This window comes from Artibeus jamaicensis, unplaced genomic scaffold (genome assembly GCF_021234435.1).
Source record: "Artibeus jamaicensis isolate MK-2021 breed Jamaican fruit bat unplaced genomic scaffold, CSHL_Jam_final scaffold_916, whole genome shotgun sequence".
NCBI classification, from domain to species: Eukaryota; Metazoa; Chordata; class Mammalia; order Chiroptera; family Phyllostomidae; genus Artibeus; species Artibeus jamaicensis.
In genome coordinates, this window is record NW_026522059.1 from 1,815,292 (window position 1) to 1,834,918 (window position 19,627).

The 19,627-nt window shown below is 54.6% G+C and overlaps 1 protein-coding gene across 2 annotated transcripts in view; it reads left to right on the plus strand.

The window, feature by feature from the left end:
* The first annotated feature begins 4,848 nt into the window (after nt 1-4,848).
* Nucleotides 4,849-19,627, plus strand: part of PTK2 (protein tyrosine kinase 2) — a 148,552-nt gene continuing 133,773 nt past the window's right edge. For both annotated transcript variants that reach the window (XM_053661086.1, XM_037166682.2), the window contains exon 1: nt 4,849-5,009. The gene's annotated coding sequence lies outside the window, so the exon portion shown is untranslated. The remainder of the gene's footprint in view (nt 5,010-19,627) is intronic.

Consider the following 19,627-nt stretch of genomic DNA (forward strand, 5'->3'; position numbering starts at 1 on the left):
CTCTCAGACGAGTGTCTTTGCTGGGGAGGTGTGCTATGAGCAAGGTGCCCACTCTTTCCTGCACAAGTATTGTTTGACCCTCACGACCACGCTGTGGGGCTCGTGGGACGATGATCTCCATGGCCAGGACAGAGTGACTCAACTCCGGGAGTCAAATCACTTGGTTTCTTATTCCGGGGAGTTTATAGTTTAGGCAAGTCAGGAAACAGAAAAGAAAATCAAGGGTCCAAGGTAACATACTCCACACAACCACGGGGAGAAGCTGGTAGTTTGGAGGCCTTCATTCAGTCCTTCCACAAACACTGGGGTCAGCACACAGCGATGCCCACTGTCGGCTGGGCTGTGCCGAGAGCCCGTTGCTCACATGCCGCTTGTGCTAACTTGCTGACGCCCCGGGTGAGTCCATGACTTGGCCGGCCTCGGTTTCCCTTCAGGGTCACCACGCCGGCCGCCTGTCAGCAAGGATGACAAGTGAGAATGCCGAGAGGCCTTCTGTGGTGTGAGCTTCCCCGGGGTGGGGACAGTCCCTTCTCCTTGTGAGTGCCTCCTACACTGTCACCCACTGGGGGAGACAAGTACGGAAACAAGCAGCTGTAGAAACTTCCACAGTAACTTGACAGAGGTGTTTTATCTCCTTGGGATCTGATAATAAAAAAGCAGGGCTTATATTTTGTACTACTTTTTTAGAGTTTTAAAAAATATTATTTATTTATTTTTAGAGAGAAGGAAAGGGAAGGAGGAAACATCAACTGTGTTTGCCTCTTGCGCGCCCCCTACTGGGGATCCTGCCCACAACCCGGGCATGTGTCCTGACCGGGAATTGAACCACTGACCCTTTGGTTCACAGGCCGGCGCTGGCACGCAATCTGCTGAGCCACAACAGCCAGGGTGTGACTTGGTTTTTAAAGATGTTATTCTTTCTACTAATTTATTTTTATGGCTCTTAACCAAAGTATCAGTCTACGCCCGTTTGAAGAAAGAGGAGCTGGCTGCTCCCCGCAGGTGGTTTGGGGAGCACAGCTCTGGATCCCTGGGAGTCAGGCCAAGTGAAGAGCATGATGGAATCGAAAATATGAACTTGGAGCTTGGAAAAGACAAAGCGGAGAAGAGGAAAGAAATGGGAAGTCTTCGAAATGGCAGTTTGCTTATGTTCGGAAACAATGGCAGCAAGCTGCCCTCTGGGCTGAACATGCCCCCCTCGGCGTTTGTGGCTGAAATTTCGGATGGGTAATAAAACCCGCACAGGCAGCCCAGCTGGCCTGTGAGCCCAGCATGTCCCCTTCCCGAGGGGTCAGAAGCCCTTAGCGATTGCGGCCTGGCTTGTCTTTACGCTGGACAGAATTTGAAGGAGGGACTCTGGCCTCTGGTCCCTCATCCTGTCCCGCCTTTGTCCTGCTCCCTCATTGGGCATTCTTCCCCAGGGCCCCCCCCATCCCCTTCCCTTCTGCTCTTGCAAAATCTCCCCATTTTACAGATGAAGAAATTGAGGCTCTGAGGCTGGATGGTCTGCTTAGGGCCACTGGGCTATGACACTGTGGAACTGGTGTTTGACCCCGGGTGTTCCCACCTCCCTCCACCCTGACCAGTCTCTGATCTTGACACTTGAGGGCCAGCATCCCAGGGGCTGTGACAGGTGGGTGGCTCCTAGGGCACATCTTACTGGGCCTTGCAGTGTCTCCTGGGTTTCTCTTTCTCTAGACAGATCAGTGCCATAACAGGGACAGTAACCTGGGCCTCATGTCTCCTCGGTGACATCAGCCCTCCTTACTGGGACCCACCCCCTGGCCTTAAATGTGTGTTTTTGCTTCCCCCAGCGAGAGGCTCCTGCCTGCTGGCCCAGGGAGGCGGGGGCCTTTCTGAGGGAGAACTGCTCCCAGGGTGCACAGCTGCTTTGCCAACAAGCAGGAAGCCCTTCCTGAAAGCTTCCCACACAAGGTCAGCGCTCGGCCCATCTGGCGCAGTGCAGGAAGGAGACAGCCAAATGGTGTTCTGTTTTGTTTTTCTGGGTGGGGTTGAGTGCTGCGGCCAGGAGTGGGGGAGCACAGGCGTGCAGCCGGTCGGGTTGTGGCTTGGAACCCCAGCCCTGCTCTCCGACTCACCGCTCTGTCTTTCTGAGCCACGGTTTTCACCTCAATGAGACGGGACGGGGACAACAGTGTCCATGCTGCAGGGTTGCTGGGAGGCGTGGAGACGGCATTTACAGAACGCAGCCCAGAGAGCCCGAGGGAAACGGGCCATTGTTAACACTATGCTCTGGGTGGTTCCGGGTCTCGGGGTTAACAGCCGTCCATACAGTGATGCCGCAGCTGGTCCATGACGCGCACACTATGCTGGGCACACTGCTGAGTGTTTTACGGCCGTGGTTCTTTGCAGCCTCCAGCGGCCTGACTTCTTGGAGGTCCCAGTTTTCAAGCCCCAGCTCACAGATGCGGAATGAGGTGAGGATGTGCAACCTGCCTAGCACCAGATGCTGCTGAAGGGCTGAACCTGGGCTGCTCCATTGTTCATCCGACTCCTCGGCCTCAGCTCTCAGGCGCTGCAAGGATGTTCAAGGGCGCAGGAGGGTCTGTTAGACAACCAGCTGTTCACTGTTTCCTGGCTCATCTGCCTTTTCTCTCGTCTGCCCTTCTCATTTGTATCACTTCTTCCCCCTATTTTAGCCCTGCCCCTATTTTCTTCATTAAGCAGAATAATCAAAGCTGCCTTTCAAGAATATCAAATTCAAGCACATCATGGTAGAGTTGAGGTAACCGAATGTGTCAGTTAATGTGTGGCTGTGTAACAAACTACCCCAAAACACAGATGCTTACAGCTACAGGTGTTTCTTTTATTTGCTCACTATTCTCTGGTTTGGCAGTTGGGCTGGGTGCAGGGGGATAGTTCTGCTGGTCTCTCTGGGTCTCACGTGCCTGCAGCTGGCTGAACGCTTGTCTGGAGCTGGGTGGTCTCGGGCAGCCTTGCTCACACGTCTGGCAGTTGGCAGCTTGTGGGCCAAAACGCTTTGGCTCTCTTCCACGGGGCCTCCCTAGGCTCACCGGGGCCTGTGTAACAGGGAGACAAGAAAACACACACAGCCCCTCCAGGCCTTGGCTCAGAAGTCAGACGATGTCACTGGGACACATTGTACTGGTCAAAGCAAGTGACATCTGTCCAAATTCAAGAGATGAATAGCTAGATTCCATCTCTTATTGGGAGGGGTGTCGAAGACTCGGTGGCTGTGTTTGGTCTCCCACACTAAGCCAGCCCCCTCCCCCCAAGATCCCCTTCACTACAGTCCCTTTGTCCCTTTGCTGCCCTCCCCACCCCACCCTGTTCTCGTACTGTTTCCAATACTTTCTCACTTCGAATCACCCAAAGCTTCATTTAGTCATTCGACAAGCATTCCATTACATGCCAGGGACCCACAAGGGGACAAAACAAAGTTGCTGCGCCCGTGAATCTTGTAATTCTGGTGGCAGGAGCAGACAACCAGGAAATCCACAAGCACCTATTGGGAGGCTGTGAGCAATGGTGCTTTGGAGATCCACGGAGCAGAGTGAGGGTGGGGGGAGTGTGTGTGAGAGGATGGTGGTCCCTGTCTGTGCAGAGTGGTCAGCTGACATCCAATGAGGTGACACCTCATCTTAAATGTAGTTTTAAAAAAACCCAACCATAAGATATGTCATGAAAAAACAATATAAAGAAAACACTAACTATAGAAAAATTCTTGATAAACAAAAGCATTTCTTTTTACCTGATCCTGTCTGTTATAATGAGAACCAAAGGGCTGCTTCTGAAAGAGGGGCGCTAGTCGACTCTGGGAGCTTCAGGGAGCTCACCTTTCAAAAGGAGGGTGAGCCTATCTGGCTTCCTGGTTTGTGGGGAGGATTAAAGTGACACCATAAAAGCGAAAGTTGCTCTGCTCTGGTTTCACTTCCTACCACAAGGTTGCCAGTGATTTTTTTTTTTTAAGAACACAAATCAACCATCATCACTTTCTGCACAAACCCTTCTGAAGGTTCCTGCAGCCTAGCGCCAGACTACCAGACCCCTGTCATCTGCCCTGCCGCCCAGCCAGCGAAGTCGGGTCGTGGTAACCCATTAGCTCCTCTCCAAAACTGGCTCTTACTCACACCCCTCTGCCTGGTGACCTCCAGGTTCCGCGGACCCTCCCATCCTTACTCAGACACAAGACTCCCAGAGCACCGGTGCAGTCTTGGGGTTATGGCCCCAGCTCGGTGTCATAATCTGTCCACCTGCAGTCTATACTCAAAGCTCCTTCCAGACCATCTTCTAGGATCGAATCTTAGTCGAACCCAGCATTAGCTATGATGCCACTAAAACCAGTCCCCGAGCCTCAGTTTCCCCATCTGCAAAGCGGCCCAGGACACCTAACTCCTTAGGTTGGGCGTGAAGCCTGGAGAAGTCCTGGACCAGGCCCGGGCCCACAGCGGCGTCCCACAGCCGTGGTTCCGACACTGGGGCAGGACTGTTGGGCCGGCCACCAGGGCGTCCCAGGGGCCGCGTCTGAAGTTTCGGGACAGGGAAAGGGTGGGAGGACTTCTCCGAAGTGTCCCACCCGCCGGCCCACTGTGGCACGCCCCGGCCCCCCCAAAGACCGCGCGGCCGGGCGCGTCCTCCTTCCCCTGCCAGGGCTCCCCACGCGGGTAGCACCGCCTCGGGCCGTCCAGAAACCTCTGACCAGCGCCCCCAGAGCGATCCCAGGAGCAGCGCCCGGAGGCGTTCTGGGCATGCGCGGACCGTGGAGCGCAGACTCGGTCCTCCGGGAGGCGGAAGCTTGGGACGGGGACGCGGCGGGGGCGCGCAACGGCAGGGGGCGCGCGCCTCAGCCGGCCGCCGCGCACGCGCAGCACGACTCCGAGGGCGCGAGCCCGCCGCCGCCGCCGCTGCCGCCGGCCGGGACCGCTGTGCGCCCGCGGCGTGAGGCGTGGGAGGGAGCGCGGCCCGTCCGTCCGCGGCGCCGCCCAGTCCTCGTCTGTGTCCGCCAGCCCGCGCCAGGCGCGGTCCGAGTGAGTGCGGGCCCGGGGCGCGGGCGGGCGGCGGAGTTCGGGAGCTAGAGGCTGGCAGGGCCGCGGCCTGAGGGCGGAGGGCCGAGCGGGGCAGGACGGGCCAGTCGCCGAGACGGAGGGGACCAGACCGGTTCCCCCCGCGTCGCCCGCGCGCCGGCCGCGGTTCGCGGAGGCCGGGGGACGTGGGGAGGCCGGGGGACAAGGGGAGGCCGGGGATATAGGGCGGCTAGGGGCTCGGGGAGGCCGAGGACGTGGGAAGGCCGGGGGGCATTTGGAAGTCGGGGGTTCGGGGACGCAGAGGGCTCGGGGGAGGCCGAGGGTATGTGGAGGCCGAGGGACGTGGGGAGGCCGGGGGCTCAGGGAGGCCGGGGCTGTGGGGAGCCGGGGACGCTTGGAAGCCAGGGGCGCGGGGAGGCCGGGGGACATGGGAGAAGGGCCGGCCTCCGCCGGAGCCGGCCAAACGCCTCAAAAACAAAAGGGGAGAGGAGGAGGAGGAAGAGGGATATCCGCGGGGACGCGGGGCACCGGGAGCGGAGGCCACCGGCCTGCGGGCAGGGAGGGGTGGGACCGAGTGCTGCGGGCCGGCGAGCCTCGACCCCGGGCCCGCGGTGGGCGCCCTACCGGCTGCTGGCTCCAGTTTTCCGTGGCCCAGCGGTTCCCGGGGCGATGGCTCCGAGCCCCCATCCGAGCCATTGTGCCTCCAAGCGGCCTCCGCCTCGGCCCCAGCCCCCCGCGCGCCGCCTTGGGGGGATTCCACGGATCACTCGCTGTTCCTCTCTCGGTTCCTGCCCTGGCCCCTCTGTTTCATCAGCAGGAGGGGGGTGTTACTCGGTTTTATTGGATTGCAGGATCTTGCCGCTTAATGCACTAAGCGTACTTTTTTTTGAGCCATCTCAACAGTGTCCCATTCTTGCATCGTTAGCCCGCAGCTGGGCTTTGGGCCGTGCGACTAAGATAATCGTAATATTGTAGCGACTGTGGGAACCGGAGGCCGCGTGAGAGTTTGGGGGTCTGCATTTCAGACGGCCGTCGTTGGGAGTTTCACTCAGAGGGTAGATATATTCAGGGATGGAAGAAGAGACGGGCCACTGCTGTTTGGAATGACGGATGGAGCCTCACCCGTACGAGCTGTGAAAAGGGTCCCCTTTTGCAAAGGACACAGTTGCACCCTGGGCAGTCCCGCCTTTGAAAACCGGGGAGGAGAGTGGATGGAGCGACTGGAGAGACGTAAATTGGCCTTCAGCTCACTCTTGTTGAGGTGTGACCCAGATAACATCTCCGTCCCATTGTGCCCCTGAATTCAGTTTTAAGCCCCATTGTGTTTAAAAACTTGTACGGGAAGTTTGTGTTTCGGTATCTTTATGAGCAGCACTTCGTGGTATGTTTGTGGCTCTCCTTTCGGGCAGGTGCAGCTGAGCCCCTTGTTCCTCTCTTCTGAACACTTCTGTGTTCTCAATGCTGCAGACAGGCCAAGACCAAGTGTGATGAATTCTCTTAGGAATTTCTAGTCGTTTTCAAGTACCCAGTGTAACGGCGAGCGCTGGAAAAGCCTGCGTGAAGCCCACGTCCCCTTTTAAAGGAGGCTGCCCTCACTCAGGCTTCAGCGCGGGCGACGAGTGGGTAGACAGTGCGTCAGAGAGAGGTCCAAGGTGGTAAGACCCGACTCCGAAACTGGACGGTCGCATTTGGGCAGATAAGGGGGTCCTAGAGGAGATGTGACTTACGCCTGTTTCAGACTTGATTTTGAGACAATAATTAAAAACTGTCTGAGGGCAACAAAAGAGTCCATTCAAAGTGTTAAAACAATGTGTAAACCTTTAACTTTTGAATTAAACATTTTCAGTTAAGGCATTCAGGTAGAATAAGCTTCATTTTAAATTTCAGTGGCAAGGCCCAGTATATGGTGATGGAGGAGGATTTGACTTCGGATGGTGGGGACAGCTCATGTGTCACAGAAATGGATATGTGAAACCTACAGGATCCTGTCGACCAGGTCACTCCAGAAATTCAGTTAAAGATTTCAGGGGCATTAAAAGTTGTTATTGCTATCTTATTTGTGAAATGAGGTTTTTTTGCTGAACAATCAGAAGTTTAGTTTCTCTAGTTCTTTATCTTTAAGCTCATTGAAGAGCACATTCTCATTCCTGTTTCCCCTCAAAAATTCCCTGAATAATTAGCAAACAATTCCGTGAAAGTCTTCAAGACTTTTTACTGATGCCTATATAAATTCCGTGACATGTGAATTTAAAAAGTTTGGGCAAAATAAATGACCTTTTATTACCATTTGAATCAATGGTAATAAGGTTCAGGAAGTTTCTGAATGCAAATGAGCACTCAAATGCCAGGCTGCTGGTCCATGCTCAGGAGGTGCCCCAGCAGGGAGGGGGGGGGGCGGGGGGGGGGCCTTCCAGCGAGCTCTGGGCACACCTGTGCCCCGCTCTGCACCTGGTGCCGAGGTGAGAGGGGTTTCTCAGTCTCTGTTCAGCAGCAGGTAGTCGGAGCCCTTCGTTGCTCTCTCCCTCTCCACCAGCATTTGTTTCTGATTATAAAGCAGCAGGGGAACCCTCTGTTCCTATCTATAACAATTGTATTGCTTTTTCTTACTAGGCTCTATGACGAAAATAAATTTAGATAAGTATATATAAATCACTGTTCAGTTTAAGTGGAGTTTTTAGCAAATGCTGTCAATTATAGTCTCATTTGCATAAGCACTAATGACATGGTTTATAGACAGAAATAAGAGATAGATGTTTTTGCCCAAGTGGCACCATTCCCACCATTTTTTAAAAATATTTTATTTATTTATTTTTAGAGTGGGGCGAGGGAGGGAGAGAGGGTGGGAGAGAACATTGATCAGTTGCTTCTTGAAAGCCCCCAGCTGGGGACCCGGCTTGCAATCCTGGCCTGGGCCCTGCCACCTTCTGGTCCTCAGGATGGAGCCCAGCGCTGAGCTGAGGCCAGAAGGGCCGGGCCACTCGTTAATGGTTGGAGCCTTGAGACAGACATGCTGGCAGAGTCACGACAAGTTTACCTGTTTTAAGGATGCGAAGTTATTTCTAAACATACTTTGTGTTTAATTAAAATAATCCTTTCTAAATTTTATGTACATTGCCGTTTACTTACCAACTTCAAGACAAGAAAAACGACTGAAGTTGTGCATTGGGGTGTCTGTGTGGCTGTGCGTGTTGGTGGCAGTTGCCAGGACCTTTCACAGGGGAGTTAACTCGGGAGCGGCCCTGGGGCTGGGCCTGGGCTGCTGCTCCCACGCCCCCGGCGCTCCTGCCAGAACCAGAGAGCTTCAGTGCTTCTCCGTCCTCGCTTGTGGCCGAAGCACGGCTGGCCGGCCGGTGTGGAGTTGGGGTAGCTCAGAGCCCCAGTGGCGGGTCCTGGTTGGCCAGGCCTGAGGGACCTACCGGGGCCAGCTCCTCACTGGGGAAGGGGCCGTCCTGACCACTCTACCCGGGTCTCCCGAGTAGGGGTAGGTGGTGTGTGAGACTGGTTACTGTGTCTGGGGAAGTCGAAGTCACTGTATTTTGTATTCGAATCTGATATTTTCAGAACTTGAAGTTCCAATCTGGCCAACATGGTGTAAGCAAACACTTTAATGAAATACCAGAATTCTTTAATTATGTTAATTTAGAACTAGTTAAACGAAAACGATTAGCACACTAATAAGATGCTTCTTGTTTGTCAGAGGACGTACTTTTAGTGACCTCTGCATTCCCAGTCTTGGCACTGGTGAGTTTTCAGGCTCAGTGTTGTGTGTGAGTGCGGTTTTGTGGGGAGCAGGGAGAGCGGAGTGTGCGTGTCTCACAGGTCTGGTGAGCCCCCGTGGCGTGCCCAGTGTGTATCGTCTGTAGCACACTGCTGCTCTAAAAGTTTCTGAAATGACTCTGCTCACTGTCATCACTTTAGAGTTTTTTTGTCCTGCTTTTTCCGGCTGGCACACTCTGTTTTTTCATTTGGGGCTGGGGGACCGACACCAAGACTTCGGAGAACCTGAAGGTCCCATTGGTGGCCGCTGTGCCCAGCTGCCCGGCCCTGCCCCCACCTTCTGTCTGAAAAGCCCGCAGTCGGTGGTTTGGGTTTGGCGACCTCTTTGCGTTCTCCGCGTCCACGTGTGACCGGAGAGCGCTGTGCCTCTGTCTTCGCTGGGTGGGGGAGGCTCGAATGGTTTCATGCATTACACGTTTTGAGTGGGTTGTGTGTCTTGTCCTGAGAGTGGAAGCATCACGAGGGCAGGAACTTAGCTGCGCGTACTGTTGTACGCCCGCGTGTGACGCTGCGACCACGCACTGACGGAGGAGCATGGCACCCTTCGAATACCTGAGAGTTGTCCCTGCCGCGCAGCTGCTGGCCACTCGGGCTGCCTTGGTGGGGGCCTCATCTGGAGCCCACGCGGGACCTGGCACTGGGGGGACCAGGACTGTCTGTCGCCCCTGCTGGCTTTACCTCAGGTCACCGGGCCAGGAAACAACACCTCTCTGCCCCTTGACAACTCGGAAATGTTCTTTTTTCCCCAGAAATGGATCTTGTAGGAACTGCTCTCGTGTTCATTTAGGACTCCTCCGAAGTTCCAAGGGCAGGAAGTGGCTTTAGGAGACACTGGGTGAGCGGGGTTTGTCACGGGCACCCTCGTGGGTCTTCACCGGTCGGCTGGACGTGTTGGGCGCTCTGCGCAGGTTCACCGCAGCCCTAAACTGCCCGTAAAAGCCCGTCTTTCTGCTGCCGTGGTGCCCGCCACACTGTGTGCCTGCGTGACCTGCTGGGCAAGGCTTTCACCGTCATGCCGTCGTTCAGACAAACCCTCTGGGAGGGATGGGTCACTTACCTTCACTCCAGGGAGGGGGGTCGGCACGTGGGTAAAGGCGGTTTGCTCATGCTCAGCAGTTCCCTCTTATGCTGGCTTTGTGGTGTGTGAGCACACACGCACACGTGGTCAGTACGTCCCAGGTTGTTTGCTGTGGTTGCAAAGTGTCGTCACAGGACAGCAGTGTCACTGCCCCAGAACTGAACTGCTCAGGCCCCACCTCAGACCCCAGTCAGACCCTGGGGGGCGTTGGCGGGCAGAGGGCTGCTCTCCGTCTCTTCTGGTCACTTAGGTTTGCTGGTGAGATACCTTCACTTCAGGATTCTCGGCAGGGACACAGCTGTGCCACAGCCTTTTCAGAGTTTGGGGAAGACCCTGCCAACTGCTTCCGTGGAGTGGTTTTGAATGTTTTATGCTGAGGCCCCTTAGTTCTTCTGAATCCCGATGTCCAATGAGCAGTTCTAACAAACAGTTACACGCTGCAGCGGCAGGCGGCGCGGCACCTGGGTTTGCGGTGTTCGGCAGGCGGCAGAGGAGCGGGTGCGGGAGGCGGGGTGGTGGCCAGGTCTGGGCTGACTAAGGGCGGGGTGGTGGGCACCGATTCTCCTTCTAGCGTCGAAGTCCTGTCTAACCTGGATATGTTTTGCCTTTTGTCCTCTCTCTGTTTTCCTAAGAGAAAAGCAGATAAAAGTCTCACGGGGCACCTCGCCGATTGGCGGTGTGTCTCCTACCTGTTGTGTCGTACTCAGGACGAGGTGCACCTGTCCAGGGACAGGGTTTTCTACTGCCCTTTTCGAGCTCGCGGGGCCCCTGGCTTCCCCATATCACTCGAGTGGGGCGGGAGCAGTCAGTCTCTCCTGCTGCTGAGGACCTGAAGCGGGGTCACTGGGCTTGGTGGGAAGGGGTCTTATGGGAGAGTTGTTACGGAGCTAGAGAGGAACTGGGGCAGCAGGCGGAGTCAAGTGTGATCTCGAAACTTGTGTTTTCTCGTGATTGAGCTGTCGGTCACCTGGACAGCTCTGTGAAGGCAGACGCAGAGCGGTGAGCTGGGGGAGCTGGGGGAGCTGCAGGCTGCGACCCCCATGAGCTGTGCTTCCGAGGTGTGCTCCCGGAGCAGCTGCTCAGGAGAGGCCAGGCCATGGTCCTCCTGGTCGTCCCACCACGGACAGCCCTCCCCGCCCGTGTCTGCAGCCCTGTCCCCGACCTCCGGTGCCTGACCTCCCCACCCCTTCTGGTGGTTTCTCTGGTGTTGCTGCTTTGTGGTTTTAAACAGCCCTTTCCTGGTTAGAGTGAGGCTGCACACCGTTCTTCTGTTCACTGGCCTTCAGGCCCCTCACGATGGCACCAGGTGCCCGCGTGCTCCTGTCCAGGCACCCATGGCAGGCCTGTGTGTGTTCCCCGGCCCCGGGGGCTGTGTGCGTGGCCACCGTCTCTCCTGCTTGGTCGTGCACAGCCTCACCAGCCTGCTGGTGAGTTCTCGTTGTTGATGATGAATGGAGGTTCTTAAGTTTACTTTTTTTATGATTTTATTTATTTACTTTTTAGAGAGAGGGGGAGGGGGAAATAGAAAGAAACATCCATGTGATGGTTGCCTCTTGCACATCCCCTACTGGTGACCTGGCCCACAACCCAGGCATGTGCCTTAGACTGGGGATCGAACCAGCGACCCTTTGGTTCGAAGGCCAGGGCTCAATCCACTGAGCCGCACCAGCCAGGGCAGAACTTCTTAGGTTTAATGTAGTTTATTAGTCTTTTCCTTTATAGTTGGAACTTCTCATGTCTTTCCCTGCCCTGAGGTCACGAATGAATTCCTTTGCTATTTTCTTTCTTTCTTTTTTTTAAAAAAGATTTTATTTATTTATCTTCAGAGGGGAAGAGAAGGAGAGAGGGAGAGAAACATCAATGCATGGCTGCCTCCTGCATGTCCCCCGCTGGGAACTGGCCTGCAACCCAGGCATGCGCCCTGACTGGGAATCGAACCGTGATACTCTGGTTCGCAGTCCCGCACTCAATCCACTGAGCTACACCAGTCAGGGCTCCTTTGCTATTTTCTAAATGCTTCGTAGTTTTGCCTTTCTCCTTTAACCGCGTGACTATGACTCGGTTTGAGTATGTGGCGTGAAGAAGGACCCCTTTTCATTGACACGTGGCGAGCCGGCTGTCCCAACAGCATTTCCTGGGAAGAGCACGTTCCCGCAGCACCGCCTGTGTCGTGAGTGAGAGGCCCTCACGCCTGCGCATCTGGCTGTGGACTCCCTTCCGCCTCTCAGGCGCTAAGCTGCCTGAGTTACGTAGCTTTACACTGGGTCTTGGAGCGCTGCTGCCCTCCTCCTCCTGCCCGGCTCTCCCCTGGAGTGTGCCTTGGCTGCCCTTGACCTTTGAGCATCAATACGTATGTGAGAATCACTTGTCCGCTTGCTCAGAAATTCTTCGGGTATGTGTGGGCCGACACTGACTGTGTAGAGCACTGTGGGAGAATGTTCCTGGCTTCGGGGTCTGCAGATAAAGTCTAGGGATGCTTTTGTGTGTGTCTTCGTGGGCATGGGGGGCCCAGGGTCACGTGGCAGGTATAGGTGCAGCTTCTGAAGACAGCGCCAGACTGTCCTGGAGGGGCTGTGCTGCTCCGCCTCCCCCCAGCAGGGCAGGTGTTCCCCTGGGGCGGCACTTGGAAGGCCTGGCCTTTACGGTTTAGCCTTTGTACTAGGTGACTCATGCTACTTTATTGTGACTTTAATTTACATTTCCCAAGTACCTAATAATGTTGAGTATCTTTTCATATGCTTATTTGTCATCCCTATATCTTTGGTGTCCAGATATTTTGCCCATTAAACCTTTTTTTAAGCTGGTGGGTTCTTGGTGCATTCTGGTACAAGTCCTTTATCAGAGACGAGCTGGGCTTTTGTCCCGTGCCGTGGCTTCCATGTTTTTTCATTCTCTTAACGGCATCCGAGGGCAGAGTGACACATTTTGATGGTGCCTCATTTATCAGTTTGTTCTGTGGATTGTGGTTTTGCAGTCACATAAGAAATCTTTGCCTGATTTTAGGTCACAGAGATTTTTCTCATTTTGTTCCCCCTCTGGAAGTTTTGTAGTTTTGGATTTTACATTGAGGTTGAGGATTAATTTTGAGGTAATTTTTGTCTATGGTGTGGCATTTGGATCCAAGTTACCTGTAAAACTTTTGAGACCTAGAATGAAGGAAGCTGCCTTCAGAGAGCGTTTGCTTTTGCTCTGTCGAGCCCGTGATTGCCCTGATCCAGGCCCAGACTGGAGGCGCCGGACCCCCCAGCACTGCTGTGCTCCCAGAGGGAGCCGGTCGCCTCCCGTGGCTCCTGTGAACTGCGCAGACTCCCGGGGCCCCTTTCCGAGGTCGAGGCAGACACTTCGGGCCACCTGGCCTGTGGTGTCTGTCTCTCTGCCCTCTGCTGTCGGGAGGAGGATGGCGGGACGCCTCCGGATCGGCACAGGGCTTCAGGGCAAAGGTGGTTTCTGGGCCTACTTATCTCTTTGGGTTTCTGGTTTCAGTTTAATTTTCTCTGAGTGTTTCCTTGTTGTCTTGTCAGTTTCCGATCACCCTTGAAGTTGAAGTATCTGGAGGATGCTTCAGGAAGGCGGGCTAGGCTGAAGCACAGCCTGCAGTTAAGGAACCAGGGACGCTTTTTCCACTTCCACTGCAGGTCTGGTGTCTAGCCGTGGACCTGCCATCTGCTGTTGTAGTCACTGGCCGCCTGTGGCTGTCAAAATGAAGTTCAGCCCTGGCTGGTGTAGCTCAGTGGATTGAGCGCGGGCCTGCGAACCAGGCAATCGCAGTTCGATTCCCAGTCAGGGCACATACCTGGGTTGCAGACCAGTTCCCTGCAGGCCAGTTCCCAGCAGGGGACACACGAAAGGCAACCATACATTGATGTTTCTCTCCCTCTCTCCTTCCCTTCCCCTCTAAAGATAAATAAATAAATAAATCTTAAAAAAAAAAAAAATGAAGTTCAATGGCAGGTCCTCTGGCCCAGGCACACTGACCTCAGGTTGAGTGCTCAGTTCCCCCATGAGGCCAGTGGCTTCTGCTCTGAGACGGAACACGCATTGTCATGTGTGGGCCTGCAGGGCAGCACTGGCTGCACTGGGTGCCTCCCCGGGGCCTTGCCGCAGCACGCTCTCCTGCCTCAGAGGACCACCAGCGCAGGGGTCCTTCCTGCGGCAGGTCGGCCCTCTCCCGAAATCAGCCTGCAGCTGAAAGCAGGCGATGAGCCCTTCACTGGTGTGGCTGCTCACACAGCCGCCCCCCAGCCTGCGGTGGCGGGGGCGCCTCGCCTGTGTAGCAGGTGCGCTGACCAGAGGCTGGCAGCCAGCTTGCCGATACCTGCTGACCTGCCCGGGACTTACTGAAAGCGCTGCTCAAGCCCCTGTTTGAGGGCCTGCCCTGGGGTGTCTGAGCCTAGTGAAGACTTGTGGCTGCAGTGCGAGGCTCAGGGTGTGACGCAGAGCTGCAGGGCATGGCCCGGCTTGGGAGGCGTGTCCCCTCCAGGGGTCTGGAGGCAGCAGCTCATGGAAGGGGAGGGGAGGGGAGGGGAGGGAAGGGGAGGGGAGGGAGGCCGAGAGTGGTTTCCTGCACCTAAGTGAGAGTCTGTCTCATAGCCAGAGAGGTGGTGGAAACCGAGATCGAAGAAAGTGTCATGAGAGGAGCACAGAAAAGGTGCTCTGCCTGTTCACTCAGTCATCTCTGCTCGTTGGTGAGAGTGGTGTTCTCTCTAGGGACACGCTGGGGCCTCTTGGCACCTCACTGAGCTCTAAGCTTCGGAGAGTGTGTCCGCAGTAAGGGCCAGAGGCATGCTGCCACCGCCCCCACCATCCCTGTCGGCCAGCGTGCCACGCTGTGGATGGGCCCTGGCCTCCCTGGTCACGTGTCCAGCCTCTTCCGTGCATGGGGACTGCCATCTGTTACTCTAGGAGGAAGGGTCGCCCTGGCTATAAGTGGGGCTGTGGCTGCCTAGGGTCTGCCAGAGAGGTGGCAGTGAAGAGGGACTGAGGGGGGTGGAGGGGAGAGGTCAGGCCTGCAGACCTGGCTGGGTGTTTTTACCCTGGTCCTGGGGGGGTGGCCCACCCGCACTGGCCTACCTTGGTTTGGTGGTTGGAGAGCGAGCAGCAGAGATGGAAGTCAGTCGAGCTGCTGGAGTAGCCCACGTGTCCAAACCCACCACTCTCCCTCAAAACAGAGGGCGTGTGCCGTGTCAGGGCCTCAGCACGATGTGCGGACATCACCCGGGGAATCTCATTCAGTTTTGCGTTCAAAGCCCTTGTGTCTGGAGTAGGTCCCCCGGCCCTGCATTTCTAGCAGGCTGCCTGGTGATGCCAGGGCCGGCGGTCTGTGGTCCACACCTTGAGTAGCCAGGCGCAGCTTTCCAAAACACGGCCCTGAGCTGGCTGGTCTTGCCCAGTCGGGCACAGTGGTTCGGAGGGCACTGTGGGGGGCCCACTGTGCTGTGGGGCTGCCTGCCAGCGTCCCTGATCTCCGTGTCTTGTCACGGCCCTCACCCAAGTGGCACTGTGGACTGATGGGAGCACTAAATGGCCCGTAGCCTGCAAAGTCTGGTGTTTGCCGGGGCCTGGTCTTGCAAAATGCTCCGCAGAAGGTGGCAGTCGTTAACAGCAAGCACTGACGTCAAAGTGTGACGCTTTCGGAGTTCTCAGTCCTCCTCGCATCTTCGGCAGGCCACCAAGTTCCTACTCAGCACAGAGAGAATGGAGGCGCGGGCTCACCGGCGTCCCTCGTGCCTAGAAAGGAGCTGAACACAGGCCGCTGTCTCTCATCAATGGGAAAGAAGCAGGTGTCTGTGCTGGGGCCTGGTGAGGGCTCCAAGGGTTTGGAGGTGGAACAGCCGGTCCCCTCCTGGGAAGGCCCGCACCTTCCCTGGCGCTGAAGGCAGCGTCCTCCCTTATGTTGGGGTCACAGGGCACCCCGCACGTGTCTCCACACGGACTTGAAATCAGCGTCTTGTTTCTAGTTGCCAGCCGTAAAACGACGTGAAAACGATTTTGTGCCAAGGATTTTGAAGGATGCGTAAATGGGAACTGTGTGACAGGTTCTACTGCTTGGGTGTTGCGCTCTAATTGTGATTAAAGTTAAAATACGAATCTTCAATTTTATCGTGAGACTGTGTAGGTTTCAGGCACACAGAGCAGTGTCGTGGTGAACTAGCCCCTGTGTGCTCCTCACCACCTTCCACAGCTCTCATTTCTGATTCAGTCTTTATTGTATTTTTCCTATTACCACTCAGTCCCCTTATACCCTCCCCTCCAACAATTACTGTTTTGTTAATATTGTTCATTGTATTCAGAGGTGCCAGTTGGTATTTCAGATGGGAAGGTACTTGCTGGCGGACACGCTGACATCGGACTGACTGTGGCCCCTGTTAGCCTGTGGGGAGATGATCTCCGGCATTTCTTTAAGAACCTGGAGAAGGAGTCCGGTGCTCCACTCTGGGGCCTGGCCAAGGCCGAGCTGCGCAGGGTCGCTGGTGTGGTGAGGTGTCTGGAACTCCTCGTGACTGGGGTGGGGAGCAGGGCCGTGAGGTCTCTCGGCAAACGTGGAGCCTGGAGCAGAGAGCAAGCTTCCCCCTGCCGCCTGCCTTGTGCTGGAGTCAGCGTCATCGGAAGGCGTGCTCTGCTGGAGGGGTCTCATGCCCCCAGGACAGGTGGGTCTGTTGTTTCAACTTGGTCGTTAGGGCGGAGGCGGAGCAGGTAGCTTTAACAGAGCAACGTTGGTGGGAGAAATACACTCAATGTGTTAGTCTTGTTTCATGAAATGGTTCTGTGAGACCTTGAGGTACGGAATAAGGTGTGCGAGAGCTACTCGTAGAGGGCCAGTGCGTGCCGGCAGTGCGGAGGACGGGCCGGGCCGCACGGGTGTTCTTGTGCGAGGGCCTGCTGGTGCCTGCTTCAGGCGTCATGGGCCACACGTGGCCTCTGTCACCATTGCGCAGTCCTGCCCTGGCTGTGCAAAAGCAGCCAGGGACGGTGTGGGCAGGAAGGAGTTATCTGGGGGTTTTAGTTTTATTTCTGGTCCCTCGAATTTGATACAATTCCACGTGCAGTGAAGTGTTATTATTCTTTGAATTGTTTCTTTCTTTAAAAAATAATTATTTATTTATTTTTAGAGAGAAGGGAAGGGGAGGAGAAAGAGTGAGAGAGAAACATCATTGTGTGGTTGCCTCTCATGTGTCCCCTACTGGGGACCTGGCCTGCAACCCAGGCATGTGCCCTGACTGGGAATTGAACTGGTGATCCTTTGCTTCACAGGCCCGTGCTCAATCCACTGAGCCACACCAGCCAGGGCTGAATTGTTTCTTTAATCATATACGATGTGAAGACCATTGTTAGCTCATGGGTGCACAAAAACAAGTGATGGGGCCAGACTGGCTAGGCCACGTGGGCCCTGCAGCCCAAAGGAGAAGGGTGTACACCCTGGGCATCTGTGGCTCAGGCTCCCCAGGGACCACACCTGCCCCCACTGGCCCTTGCGCAGGCCCCTGGAGCTCCCCACTGAGTCCCCACACCCCAGCCCCCTTAGCTGCCCCTCTTCCAAGCCCTTTTCACCATCTGATACTGTTGTCTGAGACTGTTTGTGGTACGCGTTTTTGCTTTCTTCCTCTGTGGGCAGCAGTGCCACAGCCCTAGCGCTTAACACAGTGGCTGTTGACTGAATATTGTGTTCATTATTTCTGTCTTTGAACTTTATGCGAAGGCTGTCACTCCCTGTCACGTGGCTTCTTTTTGCACTCCGCTGATTCTGAGCTTCAGCCGAGGGGTGTGTGTCGTTCATTTCCCCTGCCGTGTAATCGGGCCGAGAGTTGGTGGGCATTTGGGTGGTCTCCAGCCTTTCCCTGTTGCAGACGCTGCTGTCCACGGCTCTTGCTGGCCCTGAGCATGCAGACGTCCAGCCAGTCCTCCCAGGAGCGCCAGTGGCTGGGCGCTGGGGCTGGCCAGTCCTACGCACCTGGCTGCTGCCAGATTGCTTTAGAAGTGCTGGTTCAGGTCTGCCCCCACTCACAGGAGAAGACTGGCTCCCGCCGCGCAGCCCCACAGTAGTTTGCTTCGTCTGGCTGCTTTTGGTTTTCCACGCTGTCGAGTGTGTAATAGTGTCTGTCTGCGGCTTTAAATTGAATTTCCCTCATCACTAAAGCCATTGAGCTTTTAGTCTGGTGGCCGTATCTCCAAACTTGTGAAGTCATTGGCCTAATTTTCTTGATCTTTTTATGCTTTTCTTTCTTTTTTTTAAGATTTTATTTATTTATCTTTGGAAGGGAAGGGAAGGAGAGAGGGAGAGAAATACCAATAAATGGTTGCCTCTCATGCATCCCCTGCTGGGAACTGGCCTGCAACCCAGGCATGTGCCCTGACTGGGAATTGAACCACGGTTGTTTGGTTCGCAGGCTGGTGCTCAATCCGTGGAGCTACACCAGCCAGGGCTTTATATGTTTTTCTTACCGATTTGTAGCTGTTCTTTCTATGTGTGGATTACAGTAGTCCTCTGTCACTTCTTCCAGCTGGTGGTTTGTCTTTTTACTTTTGGTAAAAAGTACTTTTGGTGTATTGGAGCCAAAGTTCTTAATTTTAATGTTATCTTTATCAATATTTTCTTTTATGATTAGAATTATTTTGGCTCATTTAGGGAAGCTTTCTTTACCAGAGGGCTAAATTTTGATGTGAGGTATTTTTATTTAGTTCATAAGGCATTTATTGTTCCATTTAATAACTATGTTTAATATTTAGGTACATTATCTAATTTCTATTAAGGATTCCTCTAAAATGTTTGATAAATTCCAAATGAGTGAATTTTTTTGATGTACCTCATTGTGACATTTCTAAAATTGGATTGTAGTCCCAAAATTCATTGTGTATGAAACTAGTTGTTTGAAGTGTTACCTTAAGTAGACTTGTACCACGGTTCACCTTGGCTGAGACCTTGGTCTGACTTAGAACCTTCCGAGCTCTGAGTCACATAAATTCCGCCTCTGTGTGATTTATGCCTCGGTTATGCCAGGTAGATTTGAGTAATAGATTAGCCTAAGTTTTTAGTTAATGGAATTTTTAACATTGTATTTTATTATCTTTAAAAAGAGTTTATTTATTAGTAGAGAGAGGGGAATGGAGGGAGAAAGAGAAGGTGAGGAACATGGACTGGTTTGCCTCTCACATGCCCCCAACCTGGGCCCGTGCCCTGACTGGGCATCTGCCTGGGGACCTCTCACTTTGCCAGTGACGTCTGACCCACGGAGCCGCAGGGGTTGGGTCAGGTTTCTGGCCTTGACTCTCAGCCTCTGGAAAGGCATGTGCTGCTCTCTGGCTCCAGATGAGGCGCTGCCACCTGGGGTCAGCTTCTCACAGACTGAACAATGGTGAGCGTGGCCCCAGGCCACTGTGAGCTCAGCTGCCCGCTCTTGGCTCACGCCAGGGCGAGGCTGCCACCCCTCAGCGGCCTTTGGGCTTTTGCTAATTAAGCTGTTCAATTTTACTTTCTCGGGGACTGATTAGAGACAAAGGAAGCCCTGGCTGGTGTAGCTCAGTGGATTGAGCATGGGCCTGCAAACCAGAGGATTGTGGTTTGATTCCCAGTCAGGGCGCATGCCTGGGTTGCAGGCCAGATCCCCAGTGAGGGTTACGTGAGAGGCAACCAGGCATTGATGTTTCTCTCCCTCTCTTTCTCCTTCCCTTCTCTCTAAAAATAAATAAATAAAATCTTTAAAATAACCTTTAAAAAATGTGTGTGTGTATGTGTAAAACAAAGGGGAGAAAGATAATTTTTAGTTTGTGG